Source organism: Bos indicus, chromosome 18 (genome assembly GCF_029378745.1).
Source record: "Bos indicus isolate NIAB-ARS_2022 breed Sahiwal x Tharparkar chromosome 18, NIAB-ARS_B.indTharparkar_mat_pri_1.0, whole genome shotgun sequence".
Lineage (NCBI taxonomy): Eukaryota > Metazoa > Chordata > Mammalia > Artiodactyla > Bovidae > Bos > Bos indicus.
In genome coordinates, this window is record NC_091777.1 from 19,261,131 (window position 1) to 19,287,440 (window position 26,310).

The 26,310-nt window shown below is 54.1% G+C and overlaps 1 protein-coding gene across 9 annotated transcripts in view; it reads left to right on the forward strand.

Annotated features, from left to right (window-relative positions):
* The first annotated feature begins 839 nt into the window (after nt 1–839).
* The window catches only part of ADCY7 (adenylate cyclase 7), a 64,443-nt gene continuing 38,972 nt past the window's right edge, over nt 840–26,310 (forward strand). For 2 of the 9 annotated variants that reach the window (XM_019979294.2, XM_019979300.2), the window contains exons 1-2: nt 19,583–21,598; nt 22,438–22,512. The gene's annotated coding sequence lies outside the window, so the exon portion shown is untranslated. Of the gene's footprint in view, nt 1,061–1,912; nt 2,052–2,478; nt 2,584–15,727; nt 15,876–19,582; nt 21,599–22,437; nt 22,513–26,310 lie in introns of those variants that run through there. The other 7 variants (XM_070770540.1, XM_019979298.2, XM_070770539.1 and 4 more) reach the window with 7 other exon arrangements.

Below are 26,310 nucleotides of genomic sequence, written 5' to 3' on the forward strand. Positions count from 1 at the left end.
TTTCCTTCTCCAGGAGACCTTCCTGAGCCAGGGATGGAACCCTCATCTCCTTCTTTCTGAGGGGATTCTTCACTGCTGAGCCTCCAGAGAAGCCCCACCCAGGAGCTGGGTAGAAGGTAAAACTCTTGGTGGCCACACCAGAACTGCTGCATCTGAAATTCAAAGTTGGGCCCGGCAGTGTGCGTTTTCACCAGGCTTCTGGGTGATTCTCATGCTGGCCACAGTTTGAGAATCACTGACCAAGGACTTAGGATGCAAGAAGGCAGCCACTGAGGTGACCACAGCACTGATGGGGTGATGGAACTATCCTGGCAGTTCTTGGTGAGCACTGAGGCAGGCGTCATGGTTAACTCACTTTCTCCAGCTCTGCTTTTCTGTTTGCTGTCAAGAGAATTGGTCATAGAGTTGCATAAAGATGACACACACATGCACACATGCAAAGGTGGGAGGTCGTAGAATCGCTCCCTGCCCTGACCGCCCCCCCCCTCCCCCCGCCCCGCCACACACACCATGAGGGGCTGAAGGCTTCCAGCTGAAGGACTGCAGAGAGATTGCTGAACATAAGCCCCAGCTGGGTCATCGGATGCCTAGGGCCCCGCCTCTCTCTCTCTAGGGAACACACTGCCCCAGGGCAGAGGCACTCACTGTTCTTGAGGCCTTGGAGCACACAGGTGGGTCCTCTCACTTCCTGAGTGGTGGCGGGGGGGAGGGGCTGCAGGAGGTGGCGGGCATGGAGCCTGAGCTGGTTCTGCTGAGGATTAGGTCTGCCTGCCCTGGCTTCCCATTTCCTGTGGAGGAAGTCCCAGCCACTAGGAAGACCTTCCCCTGTGAGCCCTGGGGAAGCAGCAGTGACCTGTCAGGGCTCCAGCCCAGAAGGCCAGGGGCCACCTTCTGGAGACCCAGAGGCTGTGGGAGCCTGAGGCGGTGCCCGGCCTGTCTCTGGGGAACGAGGCAAGGCTTGCTGCTGACAGACAGAAGGCTCCGCTGGGATCTTCCCACCTGCCACCTGAAATGGACATCACCTTCCAGTGTCCCATCATCTGATTCCTCAAGGTCCAAAGTAGGTGGCCTCTGGGCTGGGTTCTAAGTCCACTGTGGGGTCAAGGCTGTGACACACACGCTCAGGGTTTCATCCCCGGGGGGTTACCTCCGGGTACCTGACTCCAGGATTCCATCACACGGTCCCAAGTAGACCACAGTTCATCAACCGGCTTTTCACAGGATCACCTGGGGGTTCGTTCAGTTGCAGACTCCTAGGCATCTTTCCTCAGAGAAGGCAATGGCACCCCACTCCAGTACTCTTGCCTGGAAAATCCCATGGATGGAGGAGCCTGGTAGGCTGCAGTCCGTGGGGTCACTAGGAGTTGGATACGACTGAGCGACTTCACTTTCACTTTTCACTTTCCATGCGTTGGAGAAAGAAATGGCAACCCACTCCAGTATTCTTGCCTGGAGAATCCCGGGGACGGGGAGCCTGGTGGGCTGCCATCTATGGGGTCGCACAGAGTCGGACACGACTAAAGCGACTTAGCAGCAGCAGGCATCTTTCCTGTGGGACTCTGGCCTCTGAGGTTGGACCTGAGATATGGGTATAACAGGGGCTCACTTGATTCCTCTCAGCAAAACGGGAGCCCCCAGTTAACACGGTGGGCATAAGGGCGCTTCGGACAAGTGGGAAGAGAGAAACTCATGCAGGTCTATGAGCTAAATGCCCTCCTCATCTTGATTACCCCTTCAGTCAGTTTCTGTCCCTCCCAGCCGTGACTCAAGAGGAGGGTTTTCTTGCTCTTCCAGCCTTGGTGCTTCGGAAACAGGACAGCGGTTTTTTTTTTTTTTTTTTTTGCTGCCAGTTCTGGGGCCCCACCCTGGGTTGTCGGCAGCAGTGAGTGGGGTCATGACAGGGTTACGACACCTACTTTCTGAGGACAACTACTTTCTGAGGCAGGCTTGGTCTTCCTGGTGCCAGAGAAGAAAGTCAATCAAGGCCAGACTCGCGGTTGGGGTGGATCGGACCTCCAGACCCCCTAGGAGTTGAAGGCCCGAATGAAACAGTAGGTTGCGACTCATTTCCCTCATCTTGGCAGGAGGGTACCAGACCACAGTCTATGGATCCTTCTAGAAACGGGCGTTGCTAGTGGGGGTGGGGTGGGAAATCGGAGCAGAAACAGCTGAAAGAGTTTGCTAGAAAGTGTTTCCCTCCGGGCGGGTGAGGCTGCACCTGGCGCGTCCAGACACGTGCGTGACTTTGAGGAAGAAATGAGTTTGGAGAAGGTTTTATTTCCTGCCCACGTTCCCAGGGCGCCTGGCCGCTGGCTCCCACATCCGCGTGGGCAGGCGGGCGCCGGCCGTGGGGTGTCCGCGTTTTCAGCCTTTCTGGGGGAAACCGAGCAGGGCGGCGGCACGCGGCGCTCCCTCCCGGCCGCGAGGTCGCGGGCTCGGGGCTGGGCCGGGCGGCCAGCGGGGGGCGCCTGCGGCCGCTCCGCCGCCCCCGCCCGCATCGCGCGATCCGGCCCGCGGCGGCGCGGCCACTCGGGCGGCGGAGCGGCCGGAGCGGGAGCCGCGCGGAGCGGAGCGGGCCGGCAGGTGAGCGCGCGCCGGCGCCGGCGGGGAGAGGCGCGGCCGGCCGGGCCGAGGGGGCGCGCGGCCGCCAGTCGGGTCCTCGGACCCCAGCGCGGCGGGGCGTGGGCGTGGGGGGCGCGTCTGCGGCTTCCTCGCCTCCCGCCCGCCGGGGCCGCACCCAGACGGAGGGGTGGGTGTGGGCCGGGGCGGCTGCAGCCCGGCCCCGCGCTCGGCCTGCCTTTTCCCCGTCTCAGGAGCCGGGAGAGGCGCGACCCCCACACCCCGGCCAGCAACTTGCCCTCGGAGCCGCCCCCACCCAGGTCTTGCTCTTTCTCCAGCCCGAGCTTGGGTAGGGTCTTCTCAGATGTCCCCCTCCGTCAGGTACTTCGGGGAAGACCCTGGCCCAGACAGGACCCCAGCGCAGGAACTGGGCCCAACTCCACTCTCCGGATGACAGACTGAGACCTCACTGAGGGGCGTGGCTCTGTGCTCCCCGGGTCCGGCACCCTCCGACCGCTCTGTTGAGATGCCCATTGGGTTATGATGGTAAAGAGGGGCTGGTTTGTCGGGTTTCCTAGGCTCTGAAAAGGCAGGGGCCCCTGGAAGACCAATGTACTCTGTTTAAAGTAAGAAATAACTCAGAAAACTCAGGTAAGGACAAGACTAAGGGCTGGCTAGAAGCCGTCCAGCTACAGCCAGCAGTGAGCAGGACCCCCTTGCCTGTGGGGGGCCAGGGCTGTGTGTAGATGGAGAGCTGGCAAGACAGAAACCTAATCTTTCACGTGAAAGGGAAGCTAACCATCCCTGGTTGGGAGTGAAATGCTGGAGGCTTTCTCAGTGTGGGCTCTAGTTGTTCTCTCTCCTGGTTTATATCTTTGATCCCCTTTCCCAAAGGCCAAGAACACTTGTTCTTTCTGCAGCCAAGAGCCAAAGCTGGAAAATGAGAGTTGGGGCCGTTTCATTACAAGTAGAGCCTTTAAGGTGAGAGCCACAGGTGCCCTTAGAGGTTGGGCTGTGTCTGGAATGCCCAGATCTGGACTGGCCTTAGGTTCAGGGCCCTCATGGCTTGCTGAAGCCTCACACCTGGTCCAGGATGATGTTCAACAGAAACATGCATGAATGAATGAGCAGCTGTGAAGCTGAGGGGACTTGACAAGCTGGGGCTCTGGGCCCTGAGAGGAGGGCCTCTGGCATTCAGTCACTGCTTTTCCACGTGGCCAGGTGCCCTCCTAGGAGAGGGGAGCGTGTCCCACTGTGGACCTGGAACTCTCAGGGCAGATCCCTGGTGGAGTGAAGAGGCCTCATTGGAGTGGCAAGCTGGGTCTACAGGGGGCCTTTTGGATCTGCCTCCCACTGTGCTGAATGTTTAGGGTCCTCAGTGGCTAGATCTTCCTCAGCCCTTGATGCCCTCGGGCTTATAAGCATGGTTGTTCTTGGGCCTTTTATGGAGGAAGGCAAGAAGAGGCGAGAGAGTTCTAATTTCTGAGGCCAGATGGCTTACAGAGCTGTGGCATGTTCCTTGTACCATTTGATCCTGTGAGTTAGGACAGGAATGATCAACACCGTTTACGAGTGGGAAAGCTGAAGTCTTCAAAGGGCTTGTAGCAAGTTAGGCCTGGAGTGGGGACTAGGGCCTGGCCTTCTGGTCTTCCTGTCCAGTTTTGGCCTGGTTCTGGTGGAGTCTCGGTGCCCATTAGGAGCCTGATCCCACCCCCTAGGCAGTCTCAAGCGGGCCCGTTAAATCCCCCTCAAGAGTGAAACATATTGCCTGTCCACCTACCTGCCCAACTCTTCCTTCTTCCTGTTCCTACCCCTCACTGGGGGATGCTCTGGGGTTTTGCTACTGACCCTACCTTTTGGAACCCCTTCTTTTGTAACTGGGCTCAAAGGAACTGCAAATGGGGGGGTAAAGACTTACATAGCCTCCATGGCAACTCCAACAAGGGAGCCTTGAATGGCCTGCCTGGGCAGGAGGCAGAACAGCGAGTTAGACGTGGTCCCTGCAGTCGGAAGCCTGCTGGCTAAGAGCGGTGACAGTGCTTACGGTTTAGTCCCAAACACCCCTGTAGAGAGAGGCTCACAGAGTAGGCAGGCCATCTGTCTAGGGTAGATGGAGGCGTCTTCATTGCGATATCTTTTCGGGGGGGGGGGGGGCTCTGTTAATAGATCCTTTTCTTATTTATTCATGCTTTCTGTATTTTCAACATTGTCTACAATGAAGAAGAAAAGCAAAACTCTCTTGTTTGTTCTGGAAGTGTTTCAAGAGCTATTCTAGCTTCTGAAACTTTGAATTGGGCTTGCAGGTGAGGTCTGTAAACTTCCAAATTTAATAGGATGTGCAAAAGGAAGGTGCCAGGATTTTGAGATATTTCAGCACAAATTAGCCTCTCGAGTGGCCTAGAACTCAGGCAGTAGACGACACTTGGATCTATTGCAAAGCCTCTTGTTGGCAGCATCACCTCTCCTGCTGCGAGTCTGCTGGTATTTGTGGCTCACAACTGACTGTTGAAGAGCTGTCTGATGGGGCCTGGCTGGCGGGTGGACGGGAGCCAGAGGTGATGGAGGCAAGGTTGGTGGCAGTTTCCAGCCCTGAGCCACACCCATCTGGGAATCAAAGAGGGTGGTTTCCTAAGCTGATGCCGCCTGGTCTGGGTTGGAATTGGGGCAGGGGCTTTGGCCAGAGAAGAATGGATGAGTCCACATCTCTGGCGGTCCTCACTGAGGAAGCTGAGTTTCATTTCCTGAGCGTGATCAGCCCACAGCCTCCTGCTCCTCTCTGCATGTAACACAGGCTGCGTGATGCCCTGGAGTCCTGAGTCCTCTCTGCTCCTTGCGGTGAAAACTCCACTCCCACCTCCAGCCCTTGCCCCTCCTTCTTCCTATAAACACTTGTCTCCAGTCAACTCTCTCATGTATGTTAGGACATGCTCAATCCCCTCTTGGACAAGTGACCCCAGGGATGGCGTGGGCCAGGGGCATGGCTGGGGGCCCTTTTGATTTCAGGCTCTGCCCCTTGCGTGTTTGTTTTCCTTAGATTTTTGGACATGGGCATTTGAACCTTGACTGTCACTTTAAGAGGGGAAATAGAAAGGCAGGAGCCGTGGTCCTCCCAGCTCTCCACTGCCCAGCTTGTATAGAGGGAGCTAAATGGGGCCTCTCAGGTTAGGGTGGGCATTTGGCCAGGGCCATTGCCAAGTGTGGGGAGCTGGCAGTGGGAGGTCCAGCCAGTGTGTGCACAGGAGGCCACCCCTTCAGTTAATGACCACCTGCTGAGTGAGGTGGCTATGAGCAGCCATCTACCTGTTTGCAGAGAGAGGCACTGTTTTCAGTGATTAACAACAAAGGCTAGTATTCGCAAGCTTTTATGCCTGGAGGACAAGAACACAGACTCTGGAGGGCATCTCTCGGGCTTGAGTCCAAGCTTAACATTTCCTAGCTGTGTGACTTTGGGCAGGTGCTTCAACCTCTCTGAGCTTGTTTCTTATCAATAAAAAGGAGATGGAATAAGAATACTTATCTCAAAAGTCAGGAACAGCTCCTGATTAAAAGAGACCAAAGTGACATGACACCCAAATGCAATATATGAATCTGTGCTGAAACAAATTACATAAAGAATGTTATTAGGACAGCTGATGAAATTAGATATGGACTGTAGATTAGACTCAGACTGTAAAGAAGCTGCCTACAGTGCAGGAGACCTGAGTTCGATCCCTGGGTCAGGAAGATCCCCTGGAGAAGGAAATGGCAACTCATTCCAGTAATTTTGCCTAGAGAATTCCATGGACAGAGGAGCCTGGTGGGCTACAGTCCACGGGGTTGCAAAGACACATGACTGAGCGACTCACACTTATAGATTAAAGTATATTAATATTAAGTGAACAAATTAATATTAAGGACCAAATATAGGGCCTTGTTCTTAGGAAATATGCACTGAAGTATTTAGAAGCTCACTGTATAAGCAGCCCACTCTCAAATATTAAAGAGAAACATATGTATAGACAGATAATAAAAGTGATAAATAAATGATACAAATAGGCAAATCTGAATTAAAGTATAGGAGAGTTCTTTGTAGTTTTCATATAACTTTTCTGAAAGTTTGAAACTATTTCAAAATACAAAGTTAAAAGAATGCCTATGGTTAACTCATGTTACTTAGTGCCTGGCACTCATTGAATTTAGCTGCTGTTGTTACTGTTGCTTTTTATTATCATTAATATGGACAAAGTGTATCTTATTTCCTTGTTACAATACCTTGGGCTATTTTTCCACTTTACAGATGACAGTTGAATCCCAGAGAGATTAAGTCGTCAGGGCCACACAGCATTTAGTCCAGAGAACCTATAGGAGAACTGCTTGAAATTTATTTTGGATTAATTGCCAGCATCTGAAACCATGAGATTTTATGTAAAAACCCAGATTTCTTTTTTTTTTTCAGTTATATATGTAACATATTTGTAGTTACATATATAAATTTTAATATGTATTTATTTTTCAGATTCTTTTCCATTATAATTACTAGGTATTGAATATAGTTCCCCATGCTATGCAGAAAATCCTTATCTATTTTATATGTAGCAGTGTGTATCTGTTAATCCTAAAACAAACAAAAAAATGAAGTTGCTAATTCATGTCCAACTCTTTGCAACCCCAAGGACTGCAGCCCGCCAGGCTCCTCAGTCCAAGGGATTCTCCAGGCAAGACTCCTGGAATGGGTTGCCATTTCCTTCTCCAGAGGATCTTCCTGACTCAGGGATTGAACCCAAGTCTCCTGAATTGCAGGTGATCTCCTGCATTGCAGGCAGATTCTTTTACCGACTGGAACACTAGGGAAGCCCCCCGTTAATCTGATACCCCTAATTTACCCACCCCCTCTTCTCTTTGGGAATTGTAAATTTGTTTTCCAGGTCTGTGAGTCTGTTTCTGTAAAAACCAGATTTCTGATTTCCTTTGATAACTCAGAAGGCTTGCAGCATTGGCCACACTCCTTTGTGACAGCTGCTGGGTGAAGCTTGGCAGCAGAGCATCCTCACACAGAGCTTCCAGTTTGCCCTGGTGCCCAGACAGCCAGCCTGCCTCACTGGTTGATGTCTGCTCTGGCCTCTGGGGGATCTGAGTTTGCTGTCTGAGGGGAGTGTCAGTGTACATCTGATCCCAGGGCGCCAGGTCCGTAGGCTGGGGCTCTCCCCACTCCCACCCACTCCCCCTTGAAGTGGGTGCACCTCCTTGGCCCAGCCTGCACTTGAGCACCTGCCAGGTGTGTGGGGAGAGGCCGGGGGCTGCAGGCAGGCGGAGCAGGAGCCCGAAGGTGTGTAGCTCCCGCCTGCTCTGTCCTGCCAAGTTCCTATCTCCCCTCCATGCTGCCTGCAGCCTCAGCAGTGCTCCTGGCTCTGCAGAAGTGGTACAGGGTGGTTTGCTGATACCCCATGAAGAACTCTCAGAAGGGCCCCCAGGATGCAGTCTTCGTCTTGGCTTGGTGTATGTAGGTGGGTGATTATTTCTCTTCTCTGAGTCTCTGGGTCTTCCTCTGTAAAATGGGGCTGTACTGCCTCCATGAAGGATTGGAGGCTGGCACATCAGGTGGGGGTCTGGGGATATGGTCGTAGGACTTCCCTGGCAGCTCAGATGGTAAAGCATCTGCCTACAATGCAGGAGACCCGGGTTCAATCCCTGAGTCAGGAAGATCATCTGGAGAAGGAAATGGCAACCCCCTCTAGTACTCTTGCTTAAGAGAATCCCATGGACAGAGGAGCCTGGCGGGCTACAGTCCATGGGGTCGCAAAGAGTTGGACAGGACTGAGCCACTTCACTTTCTTTTTCTCTTACCGTTTCACTCCACGTTTGGCCTCTGATGCCCCTGGTCCCCAAGAGGCAGAGGAATGAGCAAAGGCTGGGAGTGAGGGCACTGGCCCACAGGGAGTGGGGCAGGGAGGCTGGGCAGGTGTTGTTCCTGTGGCCTTGTGGGTGTGCCTTATTGTCCCCAGTCTCACAGAGGAGGGGACAGGCCCCATGGCCAGGCGGGAGGGGCTTGCCTGGTGGGTTTGGTGTCTGACAGACGGGGAAACTGAGGCTCAGAGAGGCAGGGTGACCGTGGGGAGTCCCACACAGCCAGGCAGCTTCTGCCTCCTGGGCCAAGACCCTGAGCTGCGTTCCTGGGGAGGAGGAGAGGATCAGCTCATTTCTTATTTTCAGATGGCTTGGATTTTATGTTAATTACAGAAATAATTCTCATTTATTATTAAAAAGCAGAAAACCTAAGCAGTTAAGTGGGGGAGATAAACCAGAATCTGTGCTCATTAATGTAACCCATTACTGCCTTGGTGTAATCTTTCCAGATGATTTCTTGTTTTTTTTTTTTTTTTTTTTTAATGTGTGACAAGAAGAAAAAAAATGAATATCACATTTCTTATTCTGTCCCGCTTACTCCCAGGCTTTGGGAGTAGAGGTGTTAGGTTTCCCAGACACGTATTGGGCTCATCCCAGCGTTTTGTACACCAGGAACCCTGACTGATTTTCTCAGCCCTGCTCTTGCTGGACACTTAGATTTTCTCCAGTAGTTCTGCAGTTAGATCTCTGCGCTAAGGAGCCCATAGCTGTCTTTGTACACACTTGGGATTCTTTTCTGTAGGGTGAATTAAGACAGGTCCACTTCTCACCTTGAAGGCTGGATGCAGGTTTGCGGTAGGGCTGTGTCTGGGGGCGTGGAGGTCTTGGGCGCCGAGAGCAACTCCCTCTTCCATAAACTGCTTTGTGGTCAGAGGATGAGACAGGGAGGGGTGCCCACTGGAGGGCTTTGCCAGGAGAGGGGTTAAGGTGCCGCCGTCCAGGCTGGTACTGGAAGCCTTTAAGCTCCTGTGGGGGAGGCGGGTGGAGGCGAAGGAGAAGGTGGCCTGCGCTCCGGGCTGGTCCAAGGTTGGTGGCGCCTGCAACCCCACAGCCTGTTCTGCTTCTGCAGAGGGGCCTGGGGTCGTCTGTGCCCATGCTCGGGGGTCAGGCTAGGAGTGCATCCTTGTGATTTGGGGGACAGGGTAGCAAGCTCTCCCCCACCCCTTCCAGGGAGCCAGGCTGAGACTGCTTCTGTGCTTCCAGCTTTGAGACTCCCTGGGGGTGGGGGGACATTTTTCGTCTGTAGGGAGGGGCTGGAAATGATACCAGCATTGAGCGACTCAGATGGGAGAGCCGATGCCAGAGCCCTGCCAGTGACTGTTTCAGCATTGCGTTATGGAGAAACTAGACGCCCACGAAGGAAGACAGAGCAGCATGCCTGCCCACACACACTTAGCCCCCAGATGTCACGGCTTCCAGCCCGGGCCACCCTAGAGCCACCTCTGCTCCCACGCACTTCCCCCTTCCAGACCTCACGTCACTTCATCTGTGGGAATGGTAGTACAGCCATGCCTCTTTTTATTGTGCTTTGTAGGTAAATTCTGTGTGTGTGTTTTTCTTTCTTTTTTTTTAAAAAACAAATTGAAGGCTTGTGGCCACCTTGTCTTGTCAGATGATGGTTTGCATTTTTTAGCAATAACGTATTTTAAAATTAAGGTATGTACGTTTTTTAGATATAATGCTGTTCCACACTTAACAGACTACAGTCTAGTGTAAACATGACATTTATATGCACTGGGAAACCAAAAAATTTGTGTGACTCACCTTGTTGACATATTTGTTTATTGCAGTGATCTGGAACTGAACCTGCAATACTGAGAAAGTATTCTTGTTTATATTCCTAAAAGAGAAGGAATTAAAAAAAAGAAAAAAAAAAGTATTATCTCCACATCTAAAACTTAGCAATATTCTTTAAAATTATAGCTATCCAGCCAATGTATTATGTTCAGATTTCCAATTGTTACATACAGGTCAAAAATAAAATTTAAAAAATATTTTAGTTTTTAAAATCAGAATTCAAATGACGTCTACATAATGGGATATCTTTAATGGGTTGATATCTTTCTCCAGTCTTCTTTAATCCGTAGTTTTGATATTCATTCATTGTCTCTCTTGTGCCAGATGTTCTGCTTTTTTGAGCTCTCTATAATGATCAACACATTCTTTATCCACCAAACCTCCTATAAATTGGTAGTTGTGTCTCTAGCCTTGATCTACTTTAGCTTCGACTACCCCCACCCCTGGAGAAGGAAATGGCAACCCACTCCAATGTTCTTGCCTGGAGAATCCCATGGATGGAGGAACCTGGCGGGCTACAGTCCATGGGGTCGCAAAGAGTCCGAAAGGACTGATGCACAGCACACGCCCACCCCGCCCTGCGGCCACCACAAGAGCACTTTGGAGAGGGGGTTGCAAACTTCTGTTGGGAGGCTTGCATTGTCTGGGACAATCTCTTCTTGTAATCTTAAGTGGCTTTGAGATAGTAGTATTTTTCATTATTATAAAAACCTTTCATTTTCACCTGGTTACAAGTGGTGCTGAGTGAGTGGAGAACTTCCAGACTCAGGCCGCTGTTTTTCCTCATTCCTGCTTTTTTTCCATAGTAGTTGCTTTTCCCCATTAATCTTTTAATTACTCAGGTAGTGTACTTTTATTAGAAAAAATTGGAAAACAGGCATAAACAAGAAAAGTGTGAAATTAAAACTATGCTGAATTTTATCACCTGATGATAACTCCTAAGATTTGGAGTATATCCTTTCAGACTTTCTTGTGTGGAATATATATATACACACACACACCCGTGTATGTGCATCTGTGATACTGTTAAATGAAAGGTGGAACTCTGCACACGGGTGTGTTTTCACCTTGTGGCATCTCCATAACTTCCTCCCCAGGATCTGTAGGGAGGGACGTGGTCTTTCTCCCTGTCCCTCAGTGGTTCACACCGGGCGGAGTGTGGGGAAGGACAGGCGGCTGCGGGTGTAGCCCAGCTGCCAAGTTTTTCAAAGGAAGTAAGGACTTTTGGTTGGCAGGGCAGTTGCTTTCACATCTGTTCTTTTAGGATTCTCTGCAGTTGCTCAACACACTGTGACCGGGCTTACCCCTTTCCTTGTCCAAAGTCCTGTCCCGGAGGCCTGGCAGAGGCTGGGGCCAGGGGGTGGTCATGGGAGCCAGCCCCCTGCCTCCTGGTAGGCTGTGCCACCAACAGGATGCAGGGTTGTTCATCTTTCCTTGTCTGGCATTGGAACTGGGACAAGGAGCAGCTGTTTAGATCTCTACACAGGCGGGACAGTGGCTAAGGGAGCCGACTTTGGGAGCAAAGATGCTGTTTACTTCTTAGCACATGTGTTTTTTTTGGAGTGGTTTGGTAGCTCACCCCAAGTCACCCCTTAGGACCACCACTGATTAGGAGTGAAGGCCCTTGTTCCATCTTGTAACTTGGAGGATATAAGTGAAGGAGTGAGCCAGAGCATCTCCATACGTTTCCCGCCTGAGCAGGGAAGGGATCTTAGCACATCTCTGAGTCTGCAGTCAACCGAGAAGAGATGAAGGCAGAGGCGCGGGAGGTGATTCGCTGCACTGGAATGCAACCCCCTTGGGCCCCAACCCAGCAGTGTGAAAAGTCCATCTGGGAGGAGGGTGAGTGACGGGACCACAAGCTTGTGCCTGCCTCAGCGAGGCTGTCTCCTTGAGGATCTCACTTTGGTCCCCCTGGCCCAGCGCATGGAAGAGCTGAGGGCCTGAAGGAGGGGCAGCCAGGAGACGTGATGCCAGTACTGGGCCAGACTGCTCTGTCCTCCCAGGCCGAGTGAGTGCTGCTGTCTGCACAGAGAGTGGGTTCTGTTTTTCTGCTCTGCATTCTTGTTAGAAGACTCTGGGGGCAGATCAGTTTGGCAGAAATGTACAAAGCCCTCTTGAGTGCCTGGTGCTTGGTGGTGGTGGTGGGGGGATGCTGCTGGAAGAGAAGAGGTCACCCCTCCCCCCGTCACTCCTGATCAGGTAGGGATGCTGCAGTGCCAGTGCATCAGTCCAGTCTTGACAGGGGCTGGAGGATGCGCTTCTGAGGTGGCTCAGACGTGTGGGTGGCGGGTCGATGCTGGCTGTGGGCAGGAGGCCTCAGTTCTCACCACAGGACTGCTCGAGTGCCCTCATGGGCAGCTGGCTGGCTTCCCCTAGCGTGAGTAATCCAAGGGGGAGCAAGGTGGAAGCCACAGTATCTTTCATAACTTCAGAAGACAAGCATGTGATGTCTATGGTATTTTGTTGGTCACCCAGGTAATGTGGGAGGGCGCCATACAAGGGCGTGGACACCAGGAGGCAAGGGTCACTGGGGCTGCCTACCGCCGTGGCCCCAGCAGCTTCCAGCTCTTATTCTCCCAGCCTAGTGAAATGAGAGCATCTTTTTTTTTTTCATTGAGTTCCTACAAAAGTCCCAGAATTGAGCATTTTAAGTCACCTGCCACTTTAGGGGTCACTCTTTGAGTCACTCTAGGGGAAGCCAGCCAGCATGTCATGAGGACACTCTAGCAGTCCTGTAGTGAGAACTGAGGCCTCTTGCTCACAGCCAGCATTCCTGCCCATTCCCCAGTGGGCACTGACCAGAAGCCCACCCCTGAAGGGCTGACTACCCGTAGGAACAGGGAGCTGTTACTGGACGTGGAAGCTGCGGAAGGAGTAGGGCAGTGTGTATCCTCTAAGGAGAGCCCTGTGGTCCAGAGGAGGTGACGATGGGACATTGCTTCCGGAAAGGTGGCATTTGTCCTTGTCTTGGCAGGATGAGTAGCATTTTAACCATCCCAAGTGGCAGGAAGGCCTGAGCCAGGGCACAGCAAGGTGAGGCAGCTGGATCGTGGGGTCACGGGAGATCAGGCTGCAGAGATGACTTGGGCCAGGCATGGTGGTGGGTCAAGCGGAGGAGCCAGGATTTGACTCAGGAGACACCAAGAAGCCATGGAAGGTCTCTGACCAGGGCAGGCATGCAATAGAGCCAGGATCTAGAGAACACCTTCTGTCTGGCCCTCCTTGTCTTCGGCTATAATTGAGCACTTACCGTGTACCTTACACACATTTCTCACTTAACCCTCACAGCCTCCCAAGGTGTTGGATGACATCACCCTGACTTTATGATGGGCCAAGGTCCCTCGATGGGGCCTCTGACTGCAGAGCTCTCGGCCTCTTCATCCCATATTCATGGGACAAAGGACTGTCATGAGAGTGAATCACCAGCCTGATTGCTTGGACCCTTCTCAGGGCTCCTCTGGGGTGTGGCAACTCTCGTATGGATGGTTTCCGTGTCCGCATTCCCTCCCAGACATCTGCCTGGGGTGCTGTGGGGTTTCTTCCCTAGGGGGAAGGGCTTGACATCTGGGTTTGTCAACTGGGGCCAAACTATTTGCTCAGTGTTCAGTGTTATTTGTCTCTTGGCCGACTGCCAACCATGCCTGCCTTGTTTTCGTTGCAGTTTTATTCCATCTTGCCCACCATTTCACGGCCTTGCCACTCTCTTGTGTGGGGACTGGTGGCTCCCACGCAGCAGCCAGGCACTGACTAGGCCATCTCCCTGGCCTGAGATACCCTCTCGTGGGCCTCTTCCTCCTCTAGGTGGGTGAGGTCTCTCTCCCTTGAGCTCTGGACCACGTATCTTGCCTTCAAGGATGCCCCTCCCAGATCTTTGTGCCATGTCATCGGTGGGCACATCTTAGCCTGGAGCTTGCCTGGCAGGGGGTGTGTCCAAGTCATGCTTGTGTCCCCAGCACCCGAGACGGGTCTTGCCCACAGGGAGGAGAGGGGGTGTTGCGGAGTGAGAGGGGAGGGGCTGGTTGTGCTGTGCGCCTGGCACCTTGAGTGAAGGAAAGCCAGCCTTCCTGGCCTGAGGCTGAGGAAGCCCACAGCTGCCCCTCCCTGGGGGGAGTTTCTCCAGCAGGAGCAGCCTGACTCCAGGGAAGCCATTCTTTGCACCTGGGGAGGGTCATGATGTGAGTGATTGAAAGCACCAGCTATAGAGTCAGACAGACCTGAGTTTCAGTTCTGGCTCTTCCCGTTGTTTCTTTTTTTGTTTTAGCTGTGTGTGCTTGCGCGAGTGAGTAACCTCTCTGAGTCTCAGTTTTCTCTCTACAGAATGGGCATGATAGCAGGACCTCCTCCTGAGGCTGGGCATGGTGCCCAGCACACAGTCAGTGTTTAAATGCTGACCCCAGGTCCTGCCTGCTGGGACCTCACAGTTGGTGTGAGGGGTGGGGTGCCAAGTGCCCAGTGACTGGGGCTCAGGGTGCAGCAGGCCGGCAGGGAAGAGTGCCTCCTCTGAGGAAGGAGCTGGAGGGGAGACCTGGGGAGGGCGAGGCTGGGGAAACTGGGCTCCGTTCTCGTGTCTGGAGGAGGAAATGGCAGCCCACTCCAGTATTCTTGCCTGGAGAATCCCTTGGACAGGGGAACCTGGCGGGCTGCCGTCCATGGGGTTGCAAAGAGTCAGATACGGCTAACGCGATTTAGCTCACCCTTCTTTGTTACTGAACAATAGGGCTTACTGTCAGGATACAAGGTAGAAAATGACCCCAGGTCCCCGTGTCACATGTTCAGGGGATGCCCTGTGGACCAGGAGCTGCGTCTCTGCGCCCTGCTCCCTTCCTATCTCCTGCCTCACCGCTGAGCACCCCACCATTCCAGAAGGGAAGCTGAGGCCTGACATTGGAAAGGGAAACTGGAGCTCGATGAGTGGCTTCCAGGGACGCAGGGGTGCTGGGGTTCTCTGGGGGCTCTTTGGAATAGGGATTTCAACCCGGGGCCTTAACCTCGGCCCCTGGTCTGGCCCCAGCATGGAGCAGGGGGCAGCTGTGAGATGGAGAGGCGGCAAGCCAGGCTGGAGACTTTGACCTCTCAGAGACGGATGAGGCCCCCTCGCTGTGTGGGTGGAGAAACTGAGGCTCAGGGCCCTGTGTGAAAGGTGGAGCCAGGAAGAGGCTCCCTGGAAGGCTTCTGTTGCCTCTTAATTGCTCGTTAAGGCGCTGCTCACCCCCTGCCTCCAGCCAGCGTCACCGGGCTTCTAATGCAGGCTTTGGGTTCTTGTTTTATTTTTACTTTATGAAAATTGTTCCAGTTTGAAGCTTCCAATTTCCATGAGGTCATTGGAGCCGGGAGCCTGGCCTGACGGCTCCCCCCACTCCTGTCGAGGGCTCTTGCTGTAGCTGGGAGAGGGGCCCCCGCCTGCATGCCCCGAGAGGCGCTGAGCTGAGGGCTCAACGTTAGCCTTTCTGCTGCTCCCGCCGCCAGAGCAGGAAGTTGTGGGTCCAGATGTGAGTCATTCTCATTAGGTAGCCGGTGGAAGGAGCCTTCACGTGTGTGAGTCTGGACGCTGGCCAAGGAGGGGCAGGCGACGGTCACCTCTGAGCGGGCCCTGACCCTGGCCCAGCTGTTGGGGGGCCCTGGAGGAAAGCCAGGTAAAGAGGGCAGAGGGGATGGGGCGCCATCTGTCCTAGAAGCCTGGGGCCCCTGGGCAGCACCCCTCCCCACCAGGCAGGCCTGGCCAGGGCGAGGGTGGACGTGATCTGGACTGGCGGTAGGGGAGGCTTTGGATGGCCAGGTGTGGGGCCTCCTGGACAAGGTCACTGACTTGTCTCAGCCTGACAAGAAGCTGCTGTTACGACTGTGGTGGTGGTCATTTGGCTCGGTCCACCTAGACTGCCGTGACCCACAGACTCTCAGGTGTCCACATTTCTCTTCAAGGTTGTAGCTGCACATTTACAAGTACACTTTACTTTTCTCAGTGAAAGTAAAAGTGAGCGGGGGAAGAACAATTAAATTTATTTTGTTAGATTAAAAAGAAATACACCAAAACCACACTCTGAAAGTGATGCATGCCTAAGAGACAAAGAACAAGATGCCTGAAGAAAATGGATGGAACAGTCTCTCTTTACCTCCAAGTCCTCTCAGCCCAAAGCTCTGGGACTAGCAATATGGACCATGGGGAGTGGGTCCTTCTGGATCTTTCTGCCTGTTCATCCAAACACAGACACAGGGCAAAGCAAGCGGCTCTTGTCCATGTCATCACATGAGGGTTAGGACAGCGGGCCCTGGCCGGCCCCTAAGGGAGGGGATAGGGAGGGGGAGAGAAAGCTGAGGCCAGGGCTGGACCTCCAAGAGACAGACCCCCCTGGCCCCAAGGCCTAGATGGATGGCCGCAGCCCAGACTGGCTTTGCCTGCAATGGCTGTGTGACCGTGGCCTGTCACCAGCTCTCTCCACCACAGACACGGGAGTGGATGATGTGAGGGGTGACTAGACCACCGTTTCTCAGGGTAGTGGGCCCTGCTTCTCAGCTGGTTTTAGCCATGTGGATGAATGTGCTTAAAATGTAGGTATTCGTTTTAATGTGTTTCAGAAAAGGAAAAAAAAAAAATCTGTAAATAGGACCTGTGACTTCATGCATGTATTTTTGGCTTGGACAGGGCTAAAGAAGACACAGAAATGAAACGGGGAGACTTAAGAGGAAGTGTAGTGGGGTTGGCTCCGCAGGAAGTGTGGGCGTCCAGCGGGTGCGGAGTCTGGAAGGCTCATCTGAGCGCCTGGTTTCTGGCCCGGCTGCGGGCCTCCCCCCTCCAGATGGGCCCTGGCTTCCTGGAGTTTTCCTGTGGCTCCTGGTGTGGGGGAGGAGGACTCTCAGGTTGTGAAGCCTCTGCCCTCCCGGGGAAGGCGTGAACTTCATGGGGGAGTCTCCAGGGGTAATTCATTGAAAACAAGAGTCTGTTTGCTGGCGACCATTTCCCCAGGGGTGAGGTAGGGGGTGAAGGGCAGTCGTGGGGCCTCTTTGCCAGGAGTAGGTCTGGGGACAGGCAGGCTTCCTGTGGGCCCTTTGGGGATGGGGGCTGGTACAGTGGGGGTGAGGGGCAAAAATGGGGCTTCCAAAAAGCCAAAGGTGCTTTTTCAGAGGAGACAGAGGCCCGACTTGATGTTACTTTGGGGATGTGCGTCCCTTTACAGTTTGTAATTACTGCTTTAGCCCGTTCCCTGCCTACCCACCCCTTCCAACCCCCACCTCCTGGTGTGGTAGTGTTGTCTGCCCCCCGTTTGTGGAGGGGAAGCCCGAGGTCTTGTCCTGGGCCGCACAGGGAGCCAGCCAGTCCTTGGGGCATCCATTGGTGTGCGCTGCCTCTCAGGGCGAGCCGCCATGTTTGAGGCCTGGCGTGGGGTCGGGATGCTGCGCCTCGTCTTTGGAGGGGCTGGTTGGGGGAGTGCGGCCGAACGGGCTTTGGGTGGCTTTGGAGGGCCCTGGGGCCGAGCTTTCCTGGTGGAGGGTCTTGTCTGCCCCCACCTCGGGGTAGCCAGGGCTGAGTCAGGGCTCTCACCCCAGTGGGGCCTGCGTTCTTGGACACGCGCTGGCGTCCTGCCTCCGTGGGGAGGTGCATGACCCAGCCCTTGGCATTTTCTATGACTTGCCATCCCAGCACTGCTGGGTCATCAAGTGGTGGCCCGTGGCCTGTCCCTCACCTCTCTCCTCCTGCCGTGGGCACGTTTACACTGAGCTAAAGGCAGCTATCCATGTCTTATTGCCTAGGCTGAGGTCAGTGCTTAAGTCAGCCGGGAAAGTTCCGGGTCTCTCAGGAAGCTGGCAGAGGGGTCACCCCAGGCAGGGTCTCTGAGTCAGTGTGGCCACGTCCAGCCTTTGGTGGGGTCGGGTCTTAGGGATGAGTGGGAAGTGCCAACGGCATTTCTTTTCCTTTAAAAGACCGCAGTAGCCAAGAGCTGGGAGGTAGTTTGGCTCAGTGAGTCAGGCCTTGGTATGGGAACAGCAACCAGAGAAGCAGGGTCTTCTGGAGGCCATCAGGTCCAGCCCCCTGCCTCCAGGCAGAGCTGGATTAAGGCCTGGGTTCAGTGCCCCCTCCGCCGTCTCCTGGCAGTGTGCAAGATGAGCAGGGGATTGAGCTAGTTTCTTGCATCTGTGAAATGGGTCACGCATGGTACCCAGCGTGCTGGGTAGTTCTAGAATAAAGGAAGGAGTGTGCATGGCATGGCCAGCACGGAGAAGCCGCCGCCCCCGCGGAAGTGTTTGTCGTTACTGTCGTGCAGCTGTGTTTGGGGCTCTCTCCCCCGTCCTGCCTTGGGTGGGAGGGTGGGCATCCTTGGAGAAGGGAACCTGGGAGGGGAGGGGAGGCTGGGCAGGGCCGGCTGAAGGGTATTGCTGAGGGGCCTCCCTGTAGCCCTTGGGGTAGTCACAGTCTCTGGGTTTCTCAGTTTTCTCCCCTGTAAAATGGCAGCACCCAGGCAGGTTGCTGGTAAACTTAAGGCCTGAAAAATGCTTCCCAGGCATCCGAGACCAGCAAACTGAGGCCTCCCGTGTTTCTGGCAGTGGCAAGCCCCCTTCCTTTGCCCGAGGGGCCCAGCAGCTCTGCCCCTGCCCTCCCAGCCCAGGCTCACTTGTGGAGTCTTCACTCGCCCACCTGTGGCTCCTCCTGCCATCACCTTCCAAAGAGGGTGGCCCGGTGCCCACCTGACAGCCATCGACATCCGGCTCAACCTGCCATGGCCCACGGATTTCGCAAGGGGCTCTGTCACGGCCGGGGCCTTGCTCAATGCCTGGCGTGGGCCTGCGGGGCTGCAGCATCTCTGCTCCCCAGGCGCCCCTTTGCCCACATCCCCACCCACTGCACCTCTAGCACGACAGGGCCTCAGGATGGGGCGGGGCGGGCTGAGTGAGCCCGCTTTGTGAAAAGTCACCTTTTCACCGAAAGACGGCTGAAAGCCTCCTCTCTGGTGACCCTTCTCCCCACGAGGGCCAGGGCCACCTCCGTGTGCTGATCTCTTTGATGGTCTTGCTTCATCGGTGTTTTCTGAACAGAGTGCTGTGCTAGGGGCTAGACTGAGCCCACCCTGGGTGAAGAGCGGCTGGGACGGCTGACCTTGAGCCTGGAAACGAGGCCTGTGGGGTTCCTGCATTCCCCTAACACACAGATGGATCAATTCCTCCTGTCCCGTTTGCGTTCAAACCCCTTCTCCTGGCTTTCGCCTGTCCCCACCCCCCATCCTTGCCCCACCTCTAGATCTGTCTGCTGAGCTGGGCTGGGGGGGTGATGGTGGGGGTGCCTGTGATGTGGGGGAATGCGTGCCACTTGTGGGTGGCGAGCAGCATAGCGGGCCTGGCTTTCAGGCATCAGGAGGCCCCCAGGGGAGATGCAGGCAGTGGTGCCACCCCCCATCTTCGGGACCCAGAGTACTGGGTGAAGGCCTCTGTCTTCAGGATCCGAGCCTCCTTGCCCTTGAAAGTGGCTTAGTTCACCACCTCAGGTGCAGCCGACTTGGGTCCGGGGCTCCTGCTGTCACTGGTTGGCCGAGCGGGGAGAGGGCCAGGATCCTGGGGTGCGGCCCCCTCCCTACACAGGTGGGGAAACAGGCCCAGACGCTGGTGTGCTTTCCCGGTCAGAGCTGTGCTGGAGGCACGTTTCCCCTGGGTGCACTCAGCAGGGAGCTGTGGGTTTGGGGTGGCCAGCCCCTCTTTCTGCCTCAGTCTCCCCATCTCTGCAGTAGTCAGATTGACTCTGCCTCCCATCCACCTCCCTGCCGTGCGGGCCAGGGAACCCCCAGGTCTGCCCATCCCTGCTCCCCGAGCCCTACTCCTCAGGCATCTCCTTCAAGCCCCCATCTGGCTCTGGGAGGAGGAGCCCTTTGAAGTTGGCTGGAGGCATTACTTTAATGGGGCCCTGGCCTAATGGGGAAGCGTCTTGTTTTGAAACACCCAGACTCCCTGGAGCCGCTGCCCAGGTTCCCTGGGGACGGGATGCCTCGGCGCCTCCCACTCAGGCCTGGGACAGGGGCTGGCACCCTGGGATCTCTCTGCCAGTCCGCTTTCTGGCAGGGGAGTGAGAGAAGAGAAAAACTGCCTTTTGGGGGCTGATGGCAAGTGAGGTTTTGGTGTGAGGGCTTTGTCTCAGGCACCCTGGTCCTCAGCTATGTTCCTGCCCCGCAAAGCCCACCTCTCTCTCTTCTGGGCTGGAGATGATGGAGTGGGAGTGACATCAGTTTCTCCGGCCCACCCCTCCTGTGTGGAGCCGGCTGGGGTGGCCCCACATAACGGCACTCCCTGGGTGCCAGCCTCTGGGTCAGGCCCCTGAGCCTTAGGTACCATCACACGTCCATCCTGCAAATGAGGAAACCGAGGCCCAGAGAGGTCAATTAATGTGCCTCAGGTCACCCAGCCTCTCTGATGTGGAGCTGGGGGTTCTTGCTCGTTTGGTCTCAGAGCTTGTGCCTCTCAACCACTAGGCTTTCCTGGGTTTACAATTGCTTGGCCTGAAGCTGGGCCCTCGCCCACCCTGGCATTTCTTCGCCTCGAGGGGCTTACGTGGCCCGCGTCTAGTCTCTCCCCTCCCCGCAGCAGGGCCTCGCAGGGACCCTGCACCCATCTTGTTTGTTGTAGCCCCAGCACCTCACCTGGTACCTGCTGTGGGCAGGAGCCTGGTGAGCACCCGTTGGATGGCAGCTCAGGGGCCTTGGGCTGGGGTAGAAACAGCACCGCAAGGTCAGCCCCCTTCCCCGTGAGAAGTTTCTGGATATTATAAGGAGTTTTCGTAGCCATTAGGTCATTTCACTGCCAGAACAGCCCGGGGAGCCAGGGAATGTGTTTGTTCCCATCGCTCAGGTGAGAATTGGGAGACCTGAGAGGCAGGTGACCCGCCAAAGCTCATGCAGACAGGACTAGCAACACCAGGCTCGGGGCCCAGGCTCCGCAGTCCAGGGCAGGCTGTTTTTGACTCAGTTTGTGAGTTTGGGGGGTGAGGGTCCCCGGTGTGCCAGGCGGTGTTGGGTCCTGAGAGCGGGGCAGTGTGTGGCCAGACACCGGCCTTGGGAGAGGCGGTGGCAGGCCAGGATTCCTGTGCTGTGGTGGGACGCGCAGGCTCTGAGTCCAGGTTGGGCAGCCCTTCTGGAGGAGGTGGCCGCTCAGCCTGGCTCTGCAGGACGTGTAGGAGTTTGCCAGGCGGAGGGAGCTGGGGCTGGAGAGGTAGGCAGCGCTCTTAGGCTGCCTGAGCCTGGAGACAGAAGGGTGGGGCTTGTTTGGGGAACTGAAAAAAGTCAAATCTCACAGCCACAAAGAGGGCCTCAGGAAGCACTGGAGGAGTGTGTTGGGCAGGGGTGAGTAGGACGGAGCTCATTGACCGTGGGATGGCAGACAGGTGAGGGGAGGCCTTGGGGAAGATCCCAGGGGAGGCTTGGGTTTGGGGGAGCATGTGGCTGCCGTGGACCTAGGCTCCATCACGGCGACTGCCTGTGCCCAGGGGAGGCTGGCTCTGGAAGACCAGTCTGTGAAGGGAAGGGGTGGGCTAGGAATGGGGGCACTTGGGCTCGGGGGAGAGCCATGGGGAGGGGTGCCTGAGCCCCTGTATTTGCGGCTCCGGAAGCCAGGCTGTGGTTTCAGGGGGTGTGAGGGAGGTCGGCTGGGGCTGCTTCCCTTGCAGAAGGGCTCTTCCGGGCTCCGGGCTAGGCCTTCACCAGGCAGCCCTCCCCCTTCTCCCCACTGATGTGCCCCCTTGACCTCACACTGTTCTCAGGAAGCCTTGAGGAAGGGGGGTCTCGGCCCCTTGGATGAGGGCTGGGTTCTGTGGTGGGGGTCTCTGGGCAGTGGCTTCGGGAGCCGGACTCAGCAACAATGCCTCGCTGGGCTCCATGGGTGCAAGGGGAGGCCGTGAGCCCCGTAGGGCCTGCTGAGTTCTGTGTGGGGATGCCTGTCCATCTGCCTGTCCCGCTCACCTCTCTGCAGCGAACTTCTCTAGTCGCCTGAGCAAGGAGGGACCTCGCAGGCCCTGGGGGCCTTTCCTGCCCTGGGAGGAATCAGGCCCAGAGAGGGCTTAGAGGCAGAGCTCTTTAGGTCTCTGTCCCCTGCACTGCTTTGCTTGCAGCAGGTGGGGAGACTGAGGCAGGGAGCACTTCGAAGCAAGGCATGGGAGAGGCAGGAAGCAGGACAGGAGGGTCTCTCCTGGTTGCTTAGTGTTCTCTTCCACTTTCTCTTCCCCAGGGCGGATTGTTTCTCCAGCTGAAGACTGCCTGAGCGCAGGGTCTCCTCCCGTCTTCCCCGCACCCTACCCTGAAGGTGAGACTCAGGGCTGGTCCCCGTGTGCCCGCCCATCCAACCCAGCCCAGGGTCAGGTGGTGGTGGAGGAGTTGGGCCCCAGCTTCAGGGAGCTCCCAGGCTGTCAGGAAAGGGGCAGACATGCTGTTCATGATGCTTCTTGGGGGAAGGTCCCTGAGTTGAGATGCTGGAGTCAGCATTTCCCAAAGAGGATTCATTAGAGATCTAATGAGAAAAGAGCCTCATGAACCAAGAAGACTGACAAGTGTTTACTCGTGTTTATTAATTCAGCAGCTTTGCTTTCTTACAGGACTTCTCAGAATCTTTAATTCGCTAATGTGTACAGCCTATCTTTGAAAGTGAAAGTGGTGGTTGCTCAGTCATGTCAGACTCTTTGGGACCCCATCGACTGTAGCCCACCGAGCTCCTCTGTTCATGGAATTCTCCAGGCAAGCATACTGGGATCGAAACTGGGTCTCCCACATTGCAAGCAGATTTTGGATCTTCCCTGGTGGCTCAGTTGGCAAAGAGTCTGCCTGCAATGTGGGAGACCCAAGTTTGATCCCTGGGTCGGGAAGATGCCCTGGAGAAGGGCATGGCAACCCACTCCAGTATTCCTGCCTGGGAAATCCCATGGGCAGAGGAGCCTGTTGGGCTACAGTCCATGGGATCGCAAGAGTCAGACATGACTGAGCAACTAAGTCTTGGATATCTTGAGAGAAAGAGGAAGAGAATGGTAAGGCCTGTGCTGCCTGTGACTAGAGACTGGGGTGTATGTGGCCCCCTCATGTGCGGCTCTGTGTGCACGGCTGTGTGTGTGTGCTTTTCATGGCCTTGCGGTTGGACAGAGCACACATCAGGAGATGCCGCTGTGGGGTTCGGACGGAGCCTGGGCCTTGGAGTGGGCAGTTCTGAGTTCACATCCCAGCTAGGAGGCTTTGGACAAGTAGCTTGAGATCGCAGAGTTGGTTCCCCTGGCTGAAAGTAGAGTGCGAGCACCCGCAACCCACCGTGGGGGTCAGGAGGCAAGGACTTCACCTGTTTGCAGCAGGTGCTCAGAGGCTGATGGGTCAAGGACGCCTGCGGGCTGGTTGCCTGCCCTCTGTCTCCCCGTCGGGTTCGGGGTGTGCAGAGCATGCCTTGAGGGAGGGGTATTGTGCTTTCTCTCCTCTCCGCAGCCCTAGAGGCCTTGGGGGTGAGGACCCGATGCTGCCTGGAGGCTCCCTCTGGCTCAGGCCCACCTTCCTTGACCCAGTGGACAGATGCTCTCTTGAGCCCAGCAAGGCACCGCTTAGAGAGTCAGCCTCTGCGAGGATGACCCTGCTCAAGCCTCAGAAAGCAGCCCAGAGGGGCTGGCGCTGCTCTGTCCACTCCAGAGGCCACGCCACTTCCGGAGAGAGCTCTCTGACCTCTTCAATGCTGACCTCTTCAGTGCTGTGGCCTGTGACCGCATCTGGGCTGCCTCTAGCCCTCGAGGCCCTTTCTGCCGCCCTAATAGAGCTGTCCTCTTGACTTGGGCATGCTGTGCCAGGTGCAGCCCCCACACTCTGCCTGCATCGCCTCCACTGAATCCCCTCAAAGTGCTGGGCGTTAGAACATTATTCCCCCATTTTTTTTTTTTTCAAATGAGGAAACTGCAGCTCAAAAAGGATAGGTAACTTTTTCAGGGTCGTGCAACTTAGATGTGACGAACCTGGGGTTCACTTTTCTGTTTTTCTTATTTTGTTTGTGTGTGTGTATTCTCAGTCCCTCAGTTGTATCCACTTCTTTGAAACTTCATGAAATGTACCAGCCAGGCTCCTCTGTCCATGGGATTTCCCAAGGAAGAATACTGGTGGGGGTGGCCATTTCCTATTCCAGGGGATCTTCCTGACCCAGGGATTGAACCTGCATCTCTCTGTCTTCTGCTTTGGCAGGTAGATTCTTTACCACTGAGCCACCTGGGAAGCTCTTTGATTTATACACTCTATTTATGTTTGGAAAATCACATGGACAGAGGAGCCTGGTAGGCAACACCCCATGGGGTCGCAAAGAGTAGGACACGACTGAGCGATTAACACATATATTTATGTTTGGGGTATTCACATACGTATTTATATATCTGTGTGCACACACATATACACCCACTCTGACATGCCAGGAACACGTCTATGTTAATATATTTAGAGTGTCACTTCAGTTATCAATCGCTTTATAGTGCCCTTTGAGTTTCTTCTTGATTTTTTACTTTATGTATTTATGAAAAACCTCTTTATTGAGGTATGAGTGACATACAAAAAGCTGTGCATTTTAATTGTGTACTACTTGATAAGTTTGGAGATATGTATACACCCATGAAACCATCACTGCAGTCTTTGTTGTACGCCTGTCCCTCACAGCCCAAAGTTTCCTCCCTGCTTTTAATTTATCATTATTATTATTATGCTAAGAACACACAAAATCTACCATGTTGAAAATTAAGTATTCAGTGCAGTATTGTTAATGATAGGCACTATGTATATGATAGATCTTGTTTTTTTCTATTGAAAACTTTAAAAATTACACAAACTATATTATAACCATAGAAATAGAAACTGAAAATGAGAAAATTTGTCACTCTGTTAAAGTAGCAATTTTGGTGTTTCTGTGTCCTGGTTCCGTCCTAATCCATTCCAGGCGTGACCTTCCCCATGTGGATTTTTCACAGGATACCCAGCCATAGTATGGCTCAAGCTGCTGTATCTTTTTGACAGCTGCATGGGATTCTACTCAGAGAAGGCAATGGCACCCCACTCCAGTACTCTTGCCTGGAAAATCCCATAGACGGAGGAGCCTGGTAGGCTGCAGTCCATGGGGTCGCTAAGAGTCGGACACAACTGAGAGACTTGACTTTCACTTTTCACTTTCACACATTGGAGAAGGAAATGGCAACCCACTCCAGTGTTCTTGCCTGGAGAATCCCAGGGACAGGGGAGCCTGGTAGGCTGCCATCTATGGGGTTGCACAGAGTCGGACACGACTGAGGTGACTTAGCAGCAGCAGCAGCAACCAGACAATACCTTCTCCAGACTGATACACACATTGTTTTCAGTCTTTCGTACTTACAAATAATGCTGCAATGAGTAATCTTGTGTGTAACTCAAATTGCACACATGTTAAAGTGTTTGTAGGATAAATTACTTGCTGTAGGTTTGCCAGGTCAAAAGGTGTGTGTGTACGTTAGTGACTCAGTGAGGTATGACCAGAATGCCCACCCCAGAGGCTGTGCTGAATCTAAAGCCTGCCAGGGTGAGTGTCTGTTTCCCCCCAGTCTGGCCAACACAGATTTGTGAAATGCTTTGGTCTTTGCCAAGTAGATATATAAAAATGGTTTTCCACAGTATTTTTAATTTTCATTTCTGCTATTATGGGTGAAGCCAGTTTCTTTCCAAATGTTTGAGAGATTTGGATTGTCCTTCTGTGAACTTTCTATTCATACTCTCCTCCCATTTTTCTGTTAAGTTATTGTTCTTTTTGATTTGTAGGAACTCTTTACATATGAGGGAGATTAGCTCCTTGGAATAAAAATCACAAATGTCTCCATAATCTTCTGTTCATCTTTTGATTTTGCTTTTGATTGCTTTTACTATGTAGAAAAAATTTTTTAATTGTAATGAATTTATCAGTCTTTTCATTATGCTTTTAGGTTTCATGTTGGGTTAGAAAGGACTTAGTCACTGCAGCCTTATTTGAGAATTCTTTCATGGTTTCTTGCCCTTTGGAAATCATCCTAGTATAAATTATGATTCAAGCTTTCTCTCCCTCCTCTGGGTTTTGCTAACTTTTTAAACAGGCAACTAG